General features: G+C 32.2%; 1 protein-coding gene and 1 pseudogene across 2 annotated transcripts in view; one reads left to right on the top strand and one right to left on the bottom strand.

The window, feature by feature from the left end:
• LRFN5 (leucine rich repeat and fibronectin type III domain containing 5) overlaps window positions 1-24,137 on the top strand; it is a 305,202-nt gene that overhangs the window by 25,055 nt on the left and 256,010 nt on the right. The gene's annotated exons all lie outside the window — the stretch shown is intronic.
• On the bottom strand, window positions 9,886-10,000 carry LOC126002708 (uncharacterized; annotated as a pseudogene).

The following is a 24,137-nucleotide window of genomic DNA, read 5'->3' as shown; positions in this document are numbered from 1 at the left end:
GTTTTACATCTCTTTTGAGACTAGATTAAGTCTACAGAACTGGCCAAATACAGATATGGAGTCTGTTCTTGTTGACCTGATTTTGTCCAGCCCCAATTTTATCTTTACTTATAACTGTTGTGTACTTATTCCACACAATTTTTTGTCCACTCATTTGTCATTGGGTACTTGGTTGTTTTCATTAATCAGGTATTTTAAACAAAAATTCAGTGGACAGTAATAGGCATATATCTTTTTGGATTAGTGTGTTTTGTGTTTGGGTAAATGCTTTTTGTTCTTAGGACTAATTAAAGAGCTGCAGGTTTTCTAGCAATGGCAAATATCAACTCATGGATTAGATTCTTTATCTAATGGTGGCAGTATTCCCCTTTCCTTATTCATTTAATCTTGCTTGTGCTTGCTTTAAAAAAAATCAGCAGCTAAAATTAAATAACACATTATTCATTCGTATTTTTCTAAGACACAGATTGCCTTGTTATTTTCATCATGATTAAGTGATGGATATTTAGAGGTACCTTAATGAACCAGAGAGGATAATACAATTAATGTTTCCTTTATAAAGAACTTTGTATTGTGCTCTCACACTGTTAAATGCTAATAGACTCAGGTATGACCGAGTCTATTTATATTATAAGCACAGTTACTTGGATAAATACAAAGACGTTACTTGCAATATTATTTCTTTTTAAAAAAGTACTTGTATTTAAAGGTATCTTTATTTATTTTGGGGTCCATACCTAGCAGCACTCTGGGGTTCTGGTTTTGTGCTCAGAAATCCCTCCTGGCAGGCTTGGGGGACCATATAGGATGCCAATAAACAAACCTGGGTCTGCTGCATGCAAGACCAACGCCCTCCTCGCAGTGCTATTGCTCTGCCCCTGCAATATTTTCTCTGTTTTCACTTTTTTTAAATTATACACCATGAGTACAAGTTTGTTCATACTACAGTTTTTTCCCCACAGATAAATTAGTTCATGATTGGTTTACAGAAATAAAATGTATAACTAACTCCACCAGTGAGCATTTTCCAAGACCAATGTCAATTGTTCTCTCTCACTCTCCCTGATGCCCTTTTCCCACCCTTGCAATATGATTTCTAATGGTAGAAACATTTTCAAATAAAACTATATATAGCTGAAGATACCATATAGTTGGTATAATATAGTTGGTATAGTTGGTTTGCCCTTAGAACTGCTGACCTGGGTTTGATCCCTTGCACTAACTATGGTCCTCACAACTCCTTTTGAGTGATCAATAAACAAAGATCCAGGAATAAGCCTCGATTACCACTTGATGTGGCCTAAAATCTAAGAAGAATAAGAAAGGACTAGCAATCTAAGCGTTTATTATTAGTAATTATGTTTCTTAATTTGCGTTACTCTTTATATAAAATATATCTGTATTTATAAAGAAAATAAAATCACAATTATTCTTTTATTCTGTGAAAAATTGCATATACATACATAGTGCATATTAATTTTTATTATGAATAAGCTCTCTTTGAAGAATATATATATGCACAGAAAAATGCATATGCCTCTCCTGAAGGTAGGAGGGTCTTGTGATTTTCAATTTTATATATTTATTAAAGTCAACACTTTTTACTTTGTACACATTATGATAAAAGGGAAAAAGTATTATGATAAAAGGATTAAAATGATTATTTCTAAAATTTAATTAAATATTTGTTTATTTAACTAAATAAGTGTTTATAAATGAGTGACAATTGTCTTTTAGGCATTAATATTATTAGATGTTTATGGGTTAAAAAAGCATCAATTATAATTTACTAACACTCTTACTAATTGCAGAAATTTAGCAACTAAGTCTGCCAAGAAGTTTGTTTGCATATACAGAACAAATGATATATCTGAGTTCTGATGTTTAGTTGGAAATTCACTAATATTTAACTTTTTTTAAATATCATTTGTTGAATTTTCTGTTCATCATCATATTATTACTATTACTATTATTATTATTATTATTATTAGTAGTAGTAGTAGTAGTAGTAGTAGTAGTAGTAGTAGTAGTAATAGTAGTAGTAGTAGTAGTATTTTTATTTTGTCACAATTGACTCTGCTTAGGTTTTATCCCTAGCTCTTTGTCTAGGGATCAACCCTGGTGGTACTTAGGGACCAGATGCATTCCAGAGATTAAACCTGGCTTAAATGCATCCAAGTGAAAAGTCTTAACTCTTGTACTATATCTCTGGCCTCTGAATGTTTTTTGGAAAAAAGCCATAAACCCTGATATATTTATTTTAACTTAAAATAAGAAACTGTTTACTTCCAGATAACAGATATTTTATTATGAGCTCAGATACAGTCCATAGCTTCATATTGCTAAAGGTAAAATTTTTGAATGTTTGTGTTTCTTTTCATGGAACACAAGAAACAGTATTTGCCATATAGATGAGTGATAAAGTTGCTGCATTAAAAAATCAACTCTTTTTCTCGATAATGCTTCTTTTTTATATAATTTGAAAATAATTTTAAGAATTAGAAAATTATCAAATCACTATAGAAAAAAAAATAAAAGGATGCAAGAGACTAGAAAATGGACAGGCAACCAGGCTAGAAAATTAATGATGGTAAAAATTAATATCATGATATTCCACAGTAACACCAGTTGGTTTCTGTGCAAATTGTCCCAAATTTGAGTGCAAATTGGCTGTGATTGAGAGCAGATATTAACACAGATTGTCTTTATTTGGCTAGCTTGGCCTCACATAACTAAGTGCCAGACTGAGGTAAAAGCTTTTATGTTGCTTTCCCACTCATTGTTGCTGAGATGGCAGTGGACCATTCACCCCGGCTGTCATTTTTGGGTGCAGTGCACATAGAGCATTATAGTTTTCTGATGTCTTGGTCTCCAACATTGTGTTTGAATTGTTCATGGAGTGTTCTGTCTAATGTACATACCTGGCAACAGTGTGGCTGAAAATTCTTTGAAGTGCTTGGGATCTCTGACAGCAGATCTATTTGGGGATCTATTTCACTACAGTAATCTTGCAAAGCATGTACTTTATTCATATAACCACCTCCTCAACCCTCTTCACGTGGATCACAGACAGATTAGATGCAATGGTCCTCAAACTACAGTCCACAGGCCACATATTGTATTTATTCCCATTTTGTTTCTTCACTTCTAAAAAAGATATATGCAGTGTGCATAGAAATTTGTTCATAATTTTTGTTTTTATTATAATCTGGCCCTCCAACAGTTTGAAGGACAGTGAACTGGCCCCCTGTTTAAAAAGTTTGAGGACCCCTGGTAGAGTCTCCGAATGGATGTGAATGGCAGTGGTGATTAGATTTGCAGCAATTCTAGCAAGGCTGGAACTTTAGCCTCTGAGCAATCTCTGAGCCAACTTGATATAGATTTTATAACAAAAGAATAGAACTTTGAAAATGATTTTATTTTATATTGAACAAAAATATTATTGTAGTTAGGAATATCCCTAGCAAAACAGAAACCTAAATCATTTTTAACTGTAAATTTTCAGATAAAACTGGTCAGTAACATAAAATAATGTATTTGATTCATATTTCATTTTTGAAGTAGAACTTTAAGAAATTAATTCTTGAAAATTTACCTTTCATCTTATAACTTATATATCACTCTAACTCTAGTAGAATACTTTTAAAATATACATTGTTAAAGATTTCAATATAATCATACAGTTTTAGTACAATAGCTTCAGAACTTTCCCATTGTTTCTTTTCAGGAGATTAATTTTTGGAATAAAGAACAAGAAAAAGAGAACAGTAAATTGACACAAAAATAAGGCTTTAAAATTACCCATTGGGAACTGGATAGACAATGTAGGCCACTTGCCTTTTGCATGAGAAACTATGATTTGATTTCCTGGACCTCAGATAGACCCCAAATCTGCCAGTGGTGATTTCTCAATGCAGAACTAGAGGTGATCCCTGAACACCCCCAAAAAACCAAAAATATTCAAAAAACATTTTCTCAAGGGCATTTTTTAGTAGAGATGAGGATCTCAGGTCAAGTGGATCCCTAGTCTGCTTCTTGGGTTCTGTGGTTCCAGAATATTTAGGGGACCATATAGTGCAGTTGAGGGTTGCCTATATATGTCACACATTTAACTCCTGTACTATCTTTTGAGTCACAAGTACAATTCTTAATGCCCTTTTCTAGAAATAAATCAATTCTGTTAGAACACACTTTATGATAGGTATGCATTCTCTATGTAATATCAAATGATGTTGAAGAATTTGACAATATTCTCCATGATATGGTTGTCTTTATATTATTTTATATGTTTATACTCATAATGAGTGGAATGAATAATGTCAATATTTCATTTAGTAAATTTTATCTTGTAATACGCTTTTGCATCTTTAAATCATCTTGTAATTTCAGGGACCTGAAAAAAGAAAACTGGATTAGTAGTCTTTATGTGTGCCACTTGAACTTACATGCACATGTACATAAATTTTTCCTGGGAGAAAATGATAAAGTACAAAATTGCCATTTATGCAAATGAAAACTTAGTTTCTCAGAATAATATTTTTTTTCTCAGTATATTAGCCTTTTAGAGTTTTAGTACTTTGATATGCCTTATTTCAAAGTTTCTGACTTAATTTTTGTTGGTTGGTAAAAAAAAGACTTTTATATAAAGTGGTGAAATTATCTGACCTCTCAATTACAAATATCTAAATATCAACTTTAATTTAAGTTTTTTAATCTATCACTTCTTCTAAAACTATCACTTTTTAATATATATCCTAGTATACAAAACATTTTTCTTTTTTTTCTTGTCCACTTTTTCTATTCTTGGGTATTCCATCTTTATATCAGTGATTTATTAATGTACTTATTGATAGCATTATACAAGTAACAGAAATAGTGACAGAATTTCAGAGGTAATAGAGATAAATAGGATTCCATCCTTTTTACAAATGCATATAGTATTGGGGAGAAAGTTATGCAAGAATTCTGGATTCAATTTGAAGAACATCTATTATGTGTAACATTAGTAGTATTAGCAGTAAGGATTATTTTACTTGACATATGTAAGCATTGTTGTTCAAAAAATGTTTGTGTTGTGACCATTTCCATCAATGCTCAGTTCACCTTTATCTTGGTGTGCTGAAAGCCATTGCTTCCTGTGGATGAATAATGGCACACGCTGCACTAGCTTAAAATATACTTAGACTGCTGTTTTGACTCTTGTAATTTCCCATTTGGTCTCTCCACTATAAAATTCAGTTCACCCCTACAAAATAAAAACTTTATTGCTATTGTGAAATGTAATGTTTCAAGTTAAAAAATAAAAATATGAAACCATGATATAAAGGTAAAGTAGTTCAAAAGAGAACCTCAATTCATTACCAGAGATTTTGAAAAAAAAAAAAGTCTTAAAATATGAATGTGCAGTGTGTCTCCTATATAAAAACTATTTTTCTGCAGGTTTTTCTGAGAGGTCTGAAAATTTAGCTAGTTTTCTGTTTTAAATTATAATGCAGGTTTCTGTGGCTCAAGTGTCACATTGAACATTTATTTGAATAGTGTTTTACAGTGAGTCAAAAATTTACTTCTCTATGGTTGGTCTTTTATAGTGTACCATCAAATAATTTATTCCTGGGTTTAGAGTTTTACTGTGTCATCAACATTATGCTCGCTTCTTTGTGGGTTAGGCTTCCATGCTGCTTTATGGCCTCAAAAGACTTCCAGATTATTATTTGTATAGTAATCCAATTGCTTTACTTCACTCACAGTCTTTATCGTACTCACATATTCATATCTTCTAATGCAATATTTAGGTTACACAAATACTATTTTATTTCTTTAAATGGGATTTCCAGGTTGCCTAAAATATTTTGTACCAACAAAACTATTTTCAGTCCTTAATTGTATTAAGGCATTTCATGCTTCTTTGTTTTATAGTCTTTAACTCTTTCTTCTGTATGAAATACCATTTTATTATTAATCTCAAATTATTTATTCACCAAAATTTTCAAAATCTTTTGAGAAAGGCTCTCTGATGCCTCACAAATGTAGTCATTATTACATATATTTTTGTCCTCATCTAAGACTCATATTTAGATTCAAGAGAGGCTTCAAGTTGACCTTTATTTCTTTATAAAATGGCTTTTCTTAGTGTTACTGAGCAAAGGTTTATCTGAAGACTTTACTTTTCTTTATGATGACTATTCTGTATCATGGCATATTTTTATAAGATAATTTACATGTATTATATAATATGAATAATTTTATTGTTATTTGCTATAATAAAAAAGATAATTTACCTTTATTTCCACTGGACTGAAACTAGTATTTTTGATATGTGCTTGACACATTATTAAAAATTATTTTTATTATTAACTTTTATTTTATTGAATCACTATACATATTTACATATACATATCACTAGATATAAAGTTGTTTCCATTGTACAATGTTCTAGCACTCATCCTTCAACAGTGTTACTTACCTCCACCATTATCACCAGTTTCTCTCCCACCATTCTCAGCTTACCTCTATGACATGTATTTTCTTTTTTTTTTCTTTTATCTTTTATTGGGCCACACCCAGTGACGCTCATGGGTTACTCTTGTCTATGCCCTCAGAAATAGCTCCTGGTTTGGGGGATCATATGGGATGTTGGGGCATCGAATCACCATCAGTCCTAGTTTAGCACGTGCAAGGCAAACGACCTACCGCTTGCAGCACTGTTCTGGTTCCTATCCCATATGTTTTCTTTTTAACTTGTAGGCGCTGTTTTCTGCAGTGCTGTTACTTAAAGGGTATCATCTGTTTACCTCCTTTAAGCATCCACTATGTCTCTCCATTATCATTGTCATAATGGATCCTTATCTGCCTTAATCCTCACATGCCCAATTTGGCAATTTTTCAACTAAGAACCACTTATCCTGGCTTTGTTTCTTTTGTCGTTGGGTATTATTCTTTCCTTTTCTTTATATCCCTACACATTTGACACATTTTACCATTTCTTTTGAAAACCTGGAATTATGTTCGCATTTTTTCTGTGGAAATATTGAATTATTAAAATATAACACTTATTTATGATAAATCCTGTAATAGTGACATGGTAAAGAAGTGACAAATTTCTCTGGACTTTTACCCAGAGTAATTGATTTAAAATGAATATTTTCTGTAAAATTATATTTGAAGCTTTTTAAAAATAAATAGTGAGAAGTCTTGGAATGACTTATATGTATACCTTGAATAAAATTAAAAGAAGTAAAAGATTTACTGTGGGTTAAATAAATTAAAAATAGTGAATTTTCTTAGGTATACATAATTCTGAGTTGAGTATTAAATTCGATAAAATGAGAAAAAACTATAAATGTTTAGACTTTTAAATTACAATCTGAATTATTTATCTTCTAAAGAGTTTCAGCATATTATTTTTGAGAAATACATAGCTTTAAGAAAATATAACTATTTCAAATCATATTATTTCTATTTGCTCCGCAGTTTATGTTATTTTTTTCAAAAACCACAAACAATATTTTCTTTTTTGTAAATTATATAGTATAGTTATTATATGTGTCTAATTCAGATGTATAAAAATAAAAAAATATTTTAATTTATTTTAGAACATTACTTTTCTGCAACAAATATATTTGGTAATGTATAAGTAAAACAATACATTTTTTACATGTATCTTAGTTATTTGGCATAATATATCCCTAGTCATTAGTCCATTAGATATAGCAATCTATACTGAGGCTTCTTTCACCATTAAAAATTTTATTTCACAATCCATATTTTAATATTTTTGTTAGTTCTTTTGCTTTTATATCACTTATAGTAAAAGCATTTCCTTTAATTCGTTGACCTAAATTAGAAGACTTTGTAAATTAAAATCTTAAGTCTTTTCTGACTTATCAAATGTTAGAGTGGATTGGATTGTAATGGTTTATATAAAGCTCTGGACTCAGAGTATTCCTTCTTTTAATCTATTCTGTATATTCAGCAAGATAAATCTTCTAAAAGTGCTTCACTCATGTAATTTCCCTACTCAAAAACCTCCAGAAGTCTTCACTGCTTATTAAATTTAACTCCAACAGCTTCTTGACATTCACGGCCATCTAAACCCCAATAAGATTTAGTCTCTACTTTCAACTATGACCATTACCTTGTTCACTCTGCATGAAATAACAAAATGGAATATTAGGCTTGCAAGAATTCTATCTCTCCTCACTCCAGCTCAGTTTATTCCTTGAGTTTAACCTTCCGGACACATTCGCTTTTGCATGATATCTGACTGCTGAAATGTAACAGATTTTTCGAAGACTATACCAGGAACATAAAAGTCTGAAGGAAGCCTTACTTGATTAACTAATTCAAGCAAGTAATTCTTCAAGTATTAGCCAAGAACACAATGAAAGTAAATGTCAAAAATCCTTACTATAATGATTTTTTTTATTCATGAGTGCTAGATCAATTAACTAATAAATATTAGGTGATGTTATGAAGGAAAGCATTAAAAGTGGCAGATGGAGTGTGAAGTTAGAAATAAGAATGATCAGAATTAAATTCAAAGGAGGCAAGAATGTCAGAAACTGAGAGGGAATAGTTGGTTCATACTTGATGTATTTACAAACAGCTCCAATACAATTATGTTTAAATAGGAGTAGGTGAAGGGAAATCACAAGGAGCCTAGAGAGAAGAAAGTTCTAAGGGCTGGGACTTTATATGAGAAAGGGATAGTATGTCATGAAGAGTTTTAAGTAGAGACATGACACTAAATACTTTATATTATAAAAGAACTGTCAGGTTGCTTTTGGAATAGACATTGAGGACACAATAGTACTGAATTGTTAGGGTCATGTGGAACTTGGAAAGGACTCTGTCATTCAAGCCTAATATAAGCCTAATATCGAACTTAAGAGGATATGCCCACTGATAATTGGTAGCTTGAACCAGGATTTTGGTGGAGGGAATTTTTCTTTCCTAATTTTTTGTTGCTTTGTTTTGGAGACACACCTGGTGATGCTTAGGGATTACTCCTGGCTCTGTGCTCAGAAATAGCTCCTGGCAAGGGACCATATGGGACTCGGGGATCAAACCGAGATCCGCCCTGGGTCAGCCGCCTGCAAGGCAAATGCTCTACCACTCTTCTATTGCTCCGGCCCCAGATGGAGGGAATTTTTCTTTATATATTGTGTATGATGTTACTCTACTTAGGGTTAACATGTTTAATGTAAGTATAGGAAAGCATGAGGTGGTTTAGAGATATTTCATCTTTAAAACTATGATTAGTTTTTGTTGTTGCTAAAGAACAACAAAAATATTTATCCTGTTCAAGGTTCTTTTGGAATCTTTCACTTTCATTATCCATAGTCAAAGCATGACAACCCTTTGAAGTAACATTGTTATTGCTACATTTTCCACACGAAGATTTTGGAAAATAGGGAAGTGTAATTTAAAAAAAAATAACATAGTGGTAGGGTGTTTACCTTACACAGGACTGCCTACTGTGGCCCAAAATGTGTGCATACATTTAAAAATTAAATGCGAAACTTATGGATTTAATAAACTTAGTGTACCAGAATTTTCTTACTTTGTAGCTGACAAAAATTATTTTTACTCAGACATGGTTTCTGATTCACTTTGAGTATTCAGTGAAGTCTTTTACAACCCTAATATCTTATCTGTAAAATAATGCTAGTAATACCAGGTTCAGGGTTTGTTTTCAGAATAAAAGTGAAATACGAATCTTAAACATAATGACTGCATATATAGAGTCTACAAAATGGTCAGAATTATTTTGTCAGATTACATAGGATTTTGTATTTAGTTAATCAGTTACAAAGCATATAGTAACAAAATTGTACAATACTATATCTGAAGTATATGTCTAATAAATTATGTCAAAATAGAATTTTTTGTCCCCCAATTTACAATACAGACCAGGCAAAGGACCTGTTTTGAGGTGTATATGGGGTGCATTTACTGTACCTCCTCTTTCTATACAGCCTGTGGTAAAAATTGGGAGGCCTTTTCTTTTTTTGATTTTTTAATATATGATTTTATAATATTATATATATTATTTTATATAATATAAAATATAATATTAAGTAGGAACATTGCTTCCATTTAACATTTCTTTTATGCTTTCATGACTTGATAAGCTTTTGTGATACTTTGAAGGATAATAATAAAGTTCTTGATAATTTTTGCTTGTTGACATATATATGTATTGTCAATAAATAAATGTCCTAGTAATATTTTGGAATGGAGTTATGCCACCCCTAATTGTGCACAGGGCTTAGACCTGACACTGTGATCAAAGGATAATGTGCAACTCAAACCTAAGTCATCTATGTGCAAGGTAACCCCTCTACCAACATATACTTCTCTTTTCGCAATAGTTCTTTCAAAAAGATTTGAATTATTCTAATTATTAAAGATAACTTTAAGATTTTAATTGAGTATGGAGCTTATATATAGAAAAATTATGTTAACATCAGTTGCAAACAAACTTGATATTAATAGTTGCTTTTGTGAGTGAAGATTATGTAAGAATCCATAAAATTATTACAGAATTACAGAATATGTAGCAGCACAATTTCTGCTAAGATATTCTTTGTCAAATTATATTTTTATTTTTAAATTAATTTATTGACACACCATTAATACAAGGTTGTTCATAATATGGTTAGTGTTTTTTCTTATTTGTTTTTATTGCTTTATTCAAGCACTGTGGTTACAAAATTGTTCAATGTTGGGTTTCAGTCATACAATGAACAACATCCTTCTTCAGTGCATCCTACCCACCACAGAGATCTCCCCTTACCTTTCCATCCCCTACCTCTAACTTGCCTGCTCTAGAAGCATTTGCTTCTCTGTCTCTCATTCCATTTTAACACTGTGATTTTCACTATTTCAATGAAGCGGTGCCTCGTGTGTTCACTTTCTCCTCTTTAACAATGAGTTCTTGTCCAGGGTGATCGGTTCCAGCTATCATTGTCCTACTAAACCCTTCTTTTGTCTGCACTCACTGCTATTTGTGGTGAACTTCCAACCCTGGGCTGGACATCTTGACCCTTATCTCTCTTGACTCTGGATATTATTATCATACTATTTCTTGCTTCTCTTATATCCCACAAATTAGTGATACTAGTCTATGCCCATCCATTTCCTCTAGCTCATTTTACTCAGAACAATAATATCCATGTTCATCCATGTATAAGCAAATTTCAAGACTTCATATTTCTTACAGGCTGCATAATATTCCATTGTGTAGATATACCACAGTTTTTTGGCCACTCATCTGTCATACAAGTCACCTGTGTTGTTTTTAGATTCTGGTTATTGTAAAAAGTGCTGCAATGAACATAGAAGTATAGAAGGTATTTTTGTGTTTCTGAAATATATATATGTGTATGTATATGTATATGTATGTATGTATATATACATATAGTAGAAGTAGAATTGCTGGATACTATTGAAGCTCAATTTATAGCTTGAGAAATCTCCATATTGTTTTCCAAAAAGGCTGGACCAGTCTGCATCCCCACTAGTAATTAATGAGAGTCACTTTGTATCAGCATCCATACCAGCACAGTTTCTTCTTCTTTTTTTTAAGATGTGTAATAGTTTCTATGATATGAGTTCCTATCTCATTGTTTTGATTTGCATCTCCCAGATGATTAGTGATGTGAAGTATTTCTTAATTTGCCATTTGGCCATTTGTATTTCTTTGAGGAAATGTCTGTTCATTTTTTCTCCCCATTTTTTAGTTGATGAAATGTGTTTTATTTCCTTATTAAGTTCAATTAGTGTCTTGTATATCTTAAATATTAACCTCTTACCTGATGGGTATTTGTTGAATAGTTTCTACCATCCATGGATAGCCTTTCTATCCTAGTTACTCTTTACTTTGAAGTAAAGAAAACTCAATTTAATATAGTCCCATTTATTTAGCTTTGCTTTCACTTTCTTGGCCAATGGTGATTTGTCCTTGAAGATGTCCTTAGATCCAATGTCATGGAATATTTTGCCTTTATTTTCTACTATGTAGATTATGTTTTTAGGACTTATATCAAGTTCTTTAATCCATTTATTTGACCTTGGACATGATGTTAAGGAAAGGTCTGAGTTAATTTTTTGCATGTAGTTGACAAGTTTTCCTACTTTTTCCCCACACCTTTATTTTCTTATTGGTTTCCCACCAGCACCACTTGTTGAACAGTCTTTCCTTTATCCACTCTCTAATTGGTATTTTTTGTCTTTTACTAAAAATAGTTTGTTCTTAAATCTGTGGGTCCATCTTCAGATATTCAAGTCTATTCCTTTGAGCCGAGGGTCTGTCTTTGTTCTAATATCATGATGTTTTGATGACTATTGTATAATGTATTTCTTAAGTTGGGGAAAGTGATTCCTCTCATCTTTTTTTTTTTGCCAAAGATTGCTTTAGCTATTTGTGGACATTTATATCTCCATATGAATTTCAGCAATGTCTGATCCATTTCTTTAAAAAATGTCATGGGAATTTTTATTTTGATGAATTAAATCTGTATAATGCATTAGGAAGTATTGACATTTTTGTTTGTTTGTTTGTTTGTTTGTTTGTGGCCACACCCGTTTGAGGCTCAGGGGTTACTCCTGGCTAAGCGCTCAGAAATTGCCTCTGGCTTGGGGGACCATATGGGACGCTAGGGGATTGAACTGCGCAGTCCTTCCTTGGCTAGTGCTTGCAAGGCAGACACCTTACCTCTAGCGCCACATCACCAGCTACGTTTTAATAATGTTAATTCTCGCAATCCATAAGCAGGGTATATGTCTGAATTTTCTAATCTCCTTTTTAATTTCTTTAAGCAGTGCTTTGTATTTTTCTTTATATAGCTCTTTCGCCTCTTGAGTTAAGTTTACTTAAAGATACTTGATATTCTGAGGCATAATTGTGAATGAGATTGTTTTTAAATATATTTTTCTTCTTTTACATTATTTTTGTACATAAAAGCCATAGATTTTGTGTTAATACTTTAATTTACATATTTTAAAAATCTTAACCATGTAGGGAAATATCATAGAAATGTTTTTATTAATTATTTTCTCTTTATAGTTAAGAACAAAATTAAAAATAAAAATAAAGCAAAGTGTATATCTGCTAAAATAATAGACTACTATATTTCTAATGTATGTGTATGTATAGAAAAATACTTGGTGTCTTAAACCTGGGATGTGAATGAAATTTTCAATGCCAATTTGTTCACATTTGTATATTTTCTTCATGAAAGAGATCTATCAAAAATTAGAAAATAATGCATTAAAATGCTCATTCCTATGGAATTGTTATTGCAAAATTTAGTTTATCTAGTCTTGCCTCTTACTTCAGTAACTTTTCATTGATTTTTAATTTTATTCATTGTCCATGAATATTTTTTATATCTAAGGTATGCTCTGTAATAATTCTCAATAAAGTTAAGGAAAAATAATCAAGAATGTAAGGATATATAAGGAGACATGCTCACAATGGAATATTATGCAGCCGTCAGGAGAGATGAAGTCATGAAATTTTCCTATATATGGATGTACATGGAATCTATCATGCTGAGTGAAATAAGTCAGAAGGAGAGAGAGAGAGAGAGATGCAGAATAGTCTCACTCATCTATGGGTTTCAAGAAAAATAAAAGTCATTTTTGTAATAATCCTCAGAGACAATGAGAGGAGGGCTGGAACACCAGCTCACTCCATGAAGCTTACCACAAAGAGTGATGAGTACATGTATAGAAATAACTACACAGAGAACTACCATAATCAAGTGAATGAATGAGGGAACTGAAAAGCCTGTCTGGAGTACAGGTGGGGGCGGGTGGGATGGAGGGAGATTTGGGACATTGGTGGTGGGAATGTTGCACTGGTGAAGGGGGTGTTCTTTACATGACTGAAACCTAATCACAATCATGTATGTAATCAAGATGTTCAAATAAAGAAGAAAAAAAAGGAGACATGCTACATTTATTTAAGTTCAGAACTGTACAACTCAGTGTAGATTCTTGCTTTCTTACATTACTTTTTTCAGAACCCCCTCTTAGACTAGATGTTTCTGAGTGTGCCAAGAAAGTGTTACTATGTTGGTACAGTCTTCCATCAATGACTTCATTCAGAGGTATATATTTGCTAATTCATTTTCTTCCTTTGGAATCTCACATATGTCAAGAAAGCATAAAGAGTAATATTTTAATTCAGAGAAAGGACATACAGTATGGATTTGACTGTGCATTTGCATTTGAAATAAAATAGTAGAAACATTTTGTTTTAGATGCAAATAAAATTGTATAGTGTTTTGTGAAACTTTTCATTGTATACATAAAATTCTCAAGACTTTCTATGAAGTTCTTATACTGAATTCTTAAGTATAATAGGCTGACTTTAAGTGTCTAACGAATAGCTAATTTTTAAATTGGATCAAGGATATATAATTTATATTAAGCTCTAAATTGGGTCCTTTTCTATTTTTTTACAATATGTAGTTTTTATTTAATTTTTGACAGTTTGAAAGTTAAATTCTTTTATCTTTTTATATAATTGAATACAATTTCCTTTGATTTATCCCCTATATACATTGTGTAATCTTACAAATGCATTGTGATTGCCCTATAATACACAATTTTTAAGTGGCAAACATAAAGCTAAACATTATATGATTTTATAAGGATTCTTATGTTACTATTTTATTTTTTAGAATTTAGAAACACTATTTTTCTTGTGCAATAAAATAGAGATTTATTACTTCTAAACAAACTATTTTTTAAAAGGCAGGAAACCATATTGATTTCTAAGCATTGGCTCTGATATACCCTTGGAAGCATAGAACGGGCTATAAAAGGAACTGGAAAGGTAGTATCAGGAGAAAGGTGCTTGCTTTGCAGAACATGTCCAACCTGAGTTTGAGTCCTAGTATCATCTAGTATCCTAGTATCATCAGGAGTAATATCTTAGCACAGAGTCAGAATTATGCCCTAAAAAGAGCCTCAACCCACATCAAAACACATAAAGAACACCTAGGAATATCATGTTACTTCTTTAAAGTGATCTATTAAGCTTATATATTTTCATTGCTCACAATGGACTAGCACTTATATTTTAACTGAAACTTTACAAGACAAAGAACCTAAACACTAGGCATCAGAGATTTTGAATCTTCTTTAAGTTAATATATGCAGCAAAAATAAAATTGAAATGTCCAATATTTTTAAGAAACTTTAATTATTTAATAGATATTTCTGAATCTCAATAAAATATATAGCTTAAGAATGTGCTGAGGTATAACATGAATTAATAAAAACAGGTATAGAAGGTTGGAAATAATTTTCAGTGATACAGCACTTTCCATGTTTATGTGAGATCTGACTCCCATTCTTAGCACCACCCACACTAACACACACCCACATACAAAATCAGGTATGTTCTGTAGTGTAATGTGAGTGACTAAAGAGTAAAGAAGATATGTAAATTACATATCTGGAAAATACTATAACCCACAAATTATTTTAATTTAAAATATGAATATGCAATATTAGACCACTACGTTATGATGTTACATGAGAGAAATTCTTGTAGGAATCCAGAAAATAAATATCAAAAAAGGATATACTTGACATAGTTTTTGTATAAATAGTAGTATTTATGTGATGAAAAAAAAGGCCCTAGTATTTTAAAGTAAGCCAGTTTAATGAGTAAATTAATAAAGGGACCATTAAACAGTGTTTTAGAATTAGTAATCTATTTATGCTATCAATGGCATTATAATCAGAGGAATGCCTAAAAACACTTAGATGTAAGAAATTCATATTAAATGTTGATGGAAACCATTATAATTTCTTGAGTCGAGGACATATATAAAGATTTTATAAATATAATTTGATACTAATTCAATAAGAAATACATTGGAAGCAGAGTTGGTAAGAAAGGCTGTGAAAATATTGAGTGGGAGCTATTATGGGCCTGCAGCAAGGGGTTAGTATTAGCAATGAAAACAAACATCTGGCCCATTAATTTTAGTAAATTAAAGTTTACTTTCATTAGAATTTAGAAATTTGTTTTCACAACATTTTTACTTTAACATCAGAAGCATTAATTAAACACAAAGAAATGTTCACATTCTCTATAATTTCAAGGGAGTCTTGAGGAAATGTGTAGCTAGATTCAATTGGTAAAACTACCATTCCTCGAACAGTTTTTCTCTGCTCAGGGATTCCATTGCTATTACCCCAAAAAGGGTTTTTTTTCCTCATATTTTTGTTTGCCTTAGAAAAGGAATCCTAACTGGTTTTGCTTCAAATCTAGTTTCTGTTTTCTATAAAATTCTCTGAATTTAAGATTGAACTGTTCACTTGTTTCCAGATTCATTCTTGCTATGATATCAACATCTATGCAATAGTGACCCTCTTTGACTAAATGCTTCCTCACAAGAGAGTACTGATACCTTCTGCAGTTGCTTCAATAAAGGATCATTCTATTCTATCTAAATGTAATAGAATATCGAATATAAAATTCTCTGTTTGCTGTACTATCTCTCCAGCTCCTCCACTAAATTATTCTAGAATTTTAGGACAATGATGGACACAAAACAAAAATTTAACACAGGTCTATACTAAAGAAAAATAACTGCAGGGTAAGAAACATAAACTATATAACATTCCATTCTTCAGGATCTTTATGGTATCATATTTCACTTAACTTTGTATCTTTGAAAAAAGTAGCTCCCAAGAAAGTTTATGATACTGTGGAGACAAAGTTATGTAGAGCATTCATAAAAAATTAAATGTCATCAGCATACACAAAAGTAGGTCACTTCATTCTTTATTAAATTTATACATCACAGTCACTGATTAACTTGTATTTGGAGATTATAATTAGATAAATCTGAACTTTATTGTCAAAGCTTTGTACAAACACCTACCATGTGTAACAGACAAATGAGACCAAGTTAACAGGTCACAAGCAATGTAACTTTTAACTGTATTGTATTTTACTTCATATTTCAAGATTTCACAATGCTGTCTTACATACATTGAGGATTTATACATGATCTAATTTCATCTTTGCCTATATCAGTGTAAGATGAAGCATTGCAGATCTAAACAGCAAGGGGTATTATGGGGTATTATGTTAGGAATTATAAATGTACTTTGTGACATTGAATTTCAAGGAAAATTATATGATAAAATGACACAAAGAATTGTATGTTTTCAAAGGAAAGACTGGCTGAGTAGAGAAAGAATAAAGAAGAAAAATATCATTCTTTCAAGTGCAAATCACTTGAACTGCTGGTAGATATTCTCTTCTTAATGTAAAACCACAACACAGTAACTTGAGATATATTTGATCATTCCTGGAGACAGGATGATCTCTTTAGAGGGCATTTGAAAACATTATTCTGAAGGTCTTAAAAGGACATTTAATGGGTCATATGAAATATTAACTATATACCTAAGTGTTATATTAGAGCACTTCAGAGAAATGGCAAGGCATTTGGTCAAGAATTTCAAAACAGACTAAAGAATAAATTTGTATCTATCTTTCTTTATCTTTAGGAAAATTTTATTCTCTATTTTTAACTCATTTTACACTATGATTTACCAAGTTGTTAATAATATAATAATTTCAGGCATTAAATATTCAAATACAAATTTCACCACCAGTGTGACCTTCCCTTCATCATCCCAATTTCCCATCCACTAACACACTGTATGTGCCTCCATGAAAACGCATACAGATTTACTTTGTATAGCTTTTAACAACACAAAGGCAATTGGAATTATCAAGATTTAGATCAATACAGTTTGAAATGAATGTTATATTTCTCCATAGTACTACTGAAGTTGGTATCTAATGATTTACTGGGCTAACTATTGCTAATTTAGCTTCTGTATTATTGTTTAGGCTCCCCAAAGTTAGATTGCTATGTGTCTTTCCCCATCAAATATCCTGTGATACTACAGGGATGGCATAATATTAAGATATTTGAAGTGTTTATATATATATATTTATAGATATAAAACAAATTTGGGGGCTTGGAAATCTGATAAGATTAAGTTGGGCAGCCTGGACTTTTTTGTCTGATGGTGTATAAGGGTGTTATTAAGCTGCTGCGGTTCATACAGAAAGAAGAATCTTGTTTATCTACCCCACACCACTGCACCCCACACTTTTTAGAGGTGTTAGGAAGAACCACACTACTTGAGAACTATTAACTGTCATATATTTTTTGGAGCTTGGTGGAGGGAAAGCCTATTTTTCCTTCCTTTCTATTATAGTTTTTTTTTTATTGGTTAGAAGATTAGTTTTATGGTTAATTTCAAAGATAAATGTAAGCTCTTTTCTGGCAATCCATTTTTCTCTACAGTATAAAATATACTGCAATAATATTGTTATTTTTTTCTTGATGTATAAAGATCAGTTCTTTTAGCATGATCTGTATTTTTTATGGACTTCAGGTTGGTGTTGTTTTATTTGCTTAAAAATTACAAAAAGTTTGTCTTTAAAATCATATTTTGTTCCATTATGCTTAATTTTACAGAACTATTGTATTCCAAAGTTAAGTAGTCAACAAAGTTTCATGTGGCCTTATAAACATTTTAATTTAGATTTAAGACAGTTTGAAAGGTGAAGGATAATTGTACTGGCTTAGAACTTCAAAGGCTGGGTATTTGAAACATTACTGCGGTCACATAAATCAGCCAATTTCTTTTGTTTTCATTGTGCAACACATTTCCTCTTGTTGAATGTGAGTACATCAGCATAAGAGCCTCTTGAGTAAGAAAAATGTATATTGATCACTGTAAGTGCATTTCTGTAATACCTTGCAGTTATTGAAATTGACCCTAAACCATATTTTATTTCCAATAACAGATTCCTCTTATGTGTTTATTTTTATTGATTTGCTGCTTAATAGAGATTCAAAAATAATTTCCACTGTGAAAACACATGTAGGGCTTGTTTTATACTATTTGAATTTGTTTTTTTAATATTAGGAAAACATGTAAGCATTATACTCCACTTAAAATTTAGCAGACTTCCCACTTTAAGTATTCTAAAACTGGGGCTGGTGAGGTGGCGTAAGAGGTAAGGTGTCTGCCTTGCAAGCGCTAGCCAAGGAAGGACCACGGTTCTATCCCCTGGCGTCCCATATGGTCCCCCCAAGCTAGGGGCAATTTCTGAGCGCTTAGCCAGGAGTAACTTCTGAGCATCAAATGGGTGTGGCCCCCCCAAAAAAGTATTCTAAAACTATTGTCCTTCAACAATTTGTTGAGAAAGACACTTATACTGAATTATTTTTCTTGCTGCCAACTACACCTAACTTATCAACATATGGAGAAATAGATTCTAGAGTAAAAGAGTATTTTGTTGTAACCTGAATTCTTAGTTTCCTCAGATTTTGCATATCATTCCTTTACACTTGCTATTTTCCAATTGAAAAAAGGTGATAACATTAGTTTTCCAGGCTCAATGGATGTTACAGAAATAGGTGAGTTTGAATACATGACTAAAGCTTTGAAAGAAAGTTGCTATGCAGATTTTGAGGTAATGTATTAGTCAAATCCACTGACTGAGGCAGGTGCTTCCTCCTCATTGATATTTATTTCCTCCCATTCTAAGTTCAAAGCTGGCTGTTTGCCAAGAGTCATGAAGTATTATGAAAACTGACATGGATTTTAGGCTATTAGCCTTGTCTTCTGCTTCTGCATTCCTCAGGACTTGGATCCAATGACTCTATGGATTTGATTGAAAGACATTTTGCTTTATAATTCATAGATACCTATTTGCTGCTACATGTAAACATATTTTTTCTTTAGCATCCTGAACTATGCTATTCAGTTGAAAATGCTGAATATGGTAGCCCGTTGCCATAGAAAAATGATGGTGTTTACTTTGGATAACAATTAGAGAAACATAATCAGCTGGATTACACAAGCAGTAAGCATAAATTCAAATACCTGTTATAGTCATATGCTGTTACTTCATTGTTACCAAATAGTTTAAGAAAAATAACAAATACCTGTTTAGAGCCTTACATACACTACGAGACAATCACAGTAAGTGGGGTATTAAAATACATTTAAAGTCATTTATAATTCACAAAAGAGATCAAGTATTTAGAAAAATAATATGTATTTTATTTTTCAGATGATAGTAAATGTAGCATCACGCAGCATTGATTTTGTAATTTCTTCATAAGAGAAAAAATTGATGTGGTGTTCAAGTAATGTTCATTCGATTATATTTCTTGGACATCTTTTGAGTGAATGACTGTGACCAAATGAGAGCTAAACAAAACTAATGGGATGGTGGGTACATATTAGAACAATTCATATTTTTGATATAAGAATACTGAGGTGGAAGAAATATTTTATTTCTTTTTTTTACTTTCAGATGTATTTTTGAAAATGAATCAACTTTATCAAATTACATACTTTTCTAACCCATGATAACAAATCACTTCAGCATTGTAGTATGCATTAAAACTAGTAAAATATTTGATAATGTCAATTTTCATTCTCCTATAAACCAAATTTCCTGTGCGCATTACTCTTCATGGTGGGACATTAGTATCCTGCTCAAGTTTTTTGGTTGATATTTACATTTATTCTTCTTTAGGTTTTAGATTATCCTGTATTCTCATCCGTTTATATAAAGGAAGGCATATGGCATTTTCTGTTTTTGTTCTCAGGTTTATCATGAAATGAAAAAAAAAATCACCTTTTTATCTCAGCTATAATGTCAAAGTGAATTCTTCATCGAAAATATTATTATTATTTGTGCTGCTATAAACCACTGTTTCTTATGATGCAGAATTTAGTAAGTTACCCTATAAAACATGTAGTGATAGAAAAAAATAAAAAGGGCCAAAGTTACAGCACGGTGGTAGGATGTTTGCCTAGCACTCGGCTGACCCAGACTGACCTGAGTTTGATTCTTCACATATGGTCCCATGAGCCTGCCAGGAGCGATTTCTGAGCAAATAGCCAGGGGAATAACCCCTGAGCTCCACTGGTTGCGGTCCAAAATCAAAGGAAATAAATGTAGAAATGTAGAAATTGAAATGAGGATTAAAATACTTTTCCTATATGTAGTCAATGTGGAAAATGAAATTAAAGTCTTGGTTCTAATGCTATTCAGTTGACTGCTTTATTTTAGCAAAACTTTATTTATTTATTTACTTATTTATTTATTTGTTTTTGGGCCACACCCATTTGATGCTCAGGGGTTACTCCTGGCTAAGTGTTCAGAAATTGCCTCTGGCTTGGGGGGACCATATGGGACACCGGGGGATCGAACCTTGGTCCTTCCTTGGCTAGCGCTTGCAAGGCAGACACCTTACCTCTAGCGCAACCTCACTGGCCCCTGTTTTGACAAAACTTTTGATGACTTTAAGATGACTGATAATCTGGGATCCTATAAGTCCTATAAAATTGTGATAAGGAGTTTTATATTTCAGCTACTTAATGTATGAATTTTAGATTTTCTGCATACTTAAAATCACCATCATTAAAACTTGGGTTTAGGTAGATTCCAAGTGTTATCTGTTGACTGTTTAATCTCTTTCATTTATTTTTTATTACATGTGAAACTTTATTTCTCCCATGTATAATTCCCTGTAAATGTATTTTATTTTATTTGTTTTAGGTCACACCAAACAATGCTCAGGGTCTATTCCTGGCTATGCTCCTGTGATTCCTGGCAGTGTTTGTGTGACCATATGTGGTATTAGAGATTTGAAATAGTTAACCACATACAAGGAAAAGACCTGTACTATTATTACCTGTACTATCTATCTCTTAATCCAATGCACTTTAAAAAAATGCATCTTGAACTTAACAAATATGGAAAGAATGATAGATAATAATTATTTAATTTAACTTTTGGTTTTTGGACCACACTAGAATTGCTCAGAGATCACTCCTAGTAGGGCTCAGGGAATTTTAGAGAGCTCCAGGTATTGAACCAGGATCTGTCATATGCAAGTGATCTATCCATTGTACAATTTCTCTGATCCCTTTTTAACATGTCATGTTTCAGATGGCATATTATTTCTAATATAGAGTACCTTATTCCTTAGAGGTGTTCATAAGTATCATTTCTCTCAAATGACCAGGGTAAGCAGTTTAGTGTAGGCAATATTTCTTCAATATTTTCTCTTCTCTCCCTTTCTCTCCTCTTTCCTTTTCTCTCTTTCCTCTCCTTTCCTCTCCCTCCTCCTCACTGCCTCTCCCTCTACCCTTCCCTTTTTTTCTATTTGTGAACCACAGCTGTGCTCATGGCATACTTATCTGACACTGTTATCAGGGATCACCATACTCAGAGAACACGTGGTGACAGAGATTAAATTTAAGTCAGCGATATTCACAGCAAGTACTTTACTAGCTGTATTTTTCTCTTAGACTCTTGAAGTTTTGTTTGTTTAACTTTGGGCCATATCTGAAAGTGTTCAGGGATTACTCATGACTCTGTGTTCAAAGAATCATTCCTGAAAGGGCACAAGGACAACATGTGGTGCCAGGGACTGAACCTATGTGGTCCCATGCAAAGCAAATAATACCCTCCTTGCTGTACTATCTGTCCCATGAAGCAACTCCTATACCAGTAACTTGCAACATTATTTTAGTTTAACCTGGATATTTAACCTTAGTACATTTTCTATTTTCTTAACATCTTTTGTTCAATTTGATTAATATATATATACATATATGTTTAACATATATAATATGCACTATAGTACTTAGTACTATTTAGAGAATTTTCTTAAAAACATACAACATTGTCATGGGTCTCAAGACAATTTTGAGGTCATTTCTTGGTGACATTTTTATATTTCTCAGTGTCTAAATGTCTAGATTGACTTGGAGTTGGATCAAGACAGAGCCTGTGTGGAAATCATATTAAATATATATAAATTAATGCAAGTATTCAGAGAATGACAAGTTATCCTTGGTTTCTCATAAATTTTAGTAAGTAGGAGAAAATTTTCATTAGAGGTTATTTTATTAGTGCTCAGGGCTTTCTTTAGTTCAATACATATCACTTACTCTTAGCTATGCTTGGGGGACCATACGTGGTTTTGGGGTTTTAACAGGCCAGCTACATGCAAGACAACTACTATAAGCCCTCTTCATAGGTTCAGAATATAACATTTTAGTGAATTTTTCTTTCTTTTTTTGTTTTTGTTTTTGGGCCATACTAGGTGGCACTCAGGAGTTATTCCTGCTCTGCACACAGAAATCTCTCCTAGCATGCTTGGGGGACCAATATGGGATGCTGGGATGGAATCTCGGTCTGTCCCAGGTCCATGGCAATCAAGGTGAATGTCTTACTTCTGTGCTATCACTCTGACCTCTGAAATATTTTTCAAGAGGAAATGTATAGACAGAGACCTGGCTCCCTCTATGTGACCAAATAAGAGGTCAGAAAATCATTTCAGGAATTGAGTCCTTTGAGATCTCTGCCAGTAGATTCTCCAGGTGTTTATACTATTGCTTTTATTATCCATAGCCTTTTCATATTGGATTTATGAATTATGCACTTGGATAACATATGATGATTTTATTCTGAACAAGCTAAAATGATTTCACTACTTGCCACATTATCAAAAGATGACACATGCCAATATCTGGTCTTGGTGTTCAGACTACAGTTCTATAGTGTAGGTTCTGGCCCTAGTGTGTCTAGGAAAGTTAATCAGTTCTCAAATGCCAGGTAAAGGAGTCAGAATATTATTCTATATTATTTCATGTTATGGAGTAAATTAGTCAAGAAGAAACATAATTAAGAAATCAACATGGGCAGAGATATATAAAAGATGTGATGTAGGCACATCAGGAAACTGATAAAGAAAATGAAGGGACTATGTCGAAATACTATACATACCACTGGCAAATGAGAATTGTGGAGAAAAGAAAGCAGTGATTAGGTTGGAGGTGTTAGAGGTATTTTTCAGACTAAAACCTAATTAACAAAGAAATTGTGACTTTAAAAAGGGTAATAAAGGCTGGCTTGAGAATTAATTCAGTTTAGGACATGTTGATTTTGAATTGTGAGTGGGATAACATTAGGGATTCAGAATTAAAAATAGAAGTGAGAGGAAAGTTCAAAGCTTTGTCACCAGATATAGGGTCATTCAGATAAA

This window comes from Suncus etruscus, chromosome 2 (genome assembly GCF_024139225.1).
Source record: "Suncus etruscus isolate mSunEtr1 chromosome 2, mSunEtr1.pri.cur, whole genome shotgun sequence".
Classification (NCBI taxonomy): Eukaryota; Metazoa; Chordata; class Mammalia; order Eulipotyphla; family Soricidae; genus Suncus; species Suncus etruscus.
This window is presented reverse-complemented; position numbering and strand designations above follow the sequence as displayed.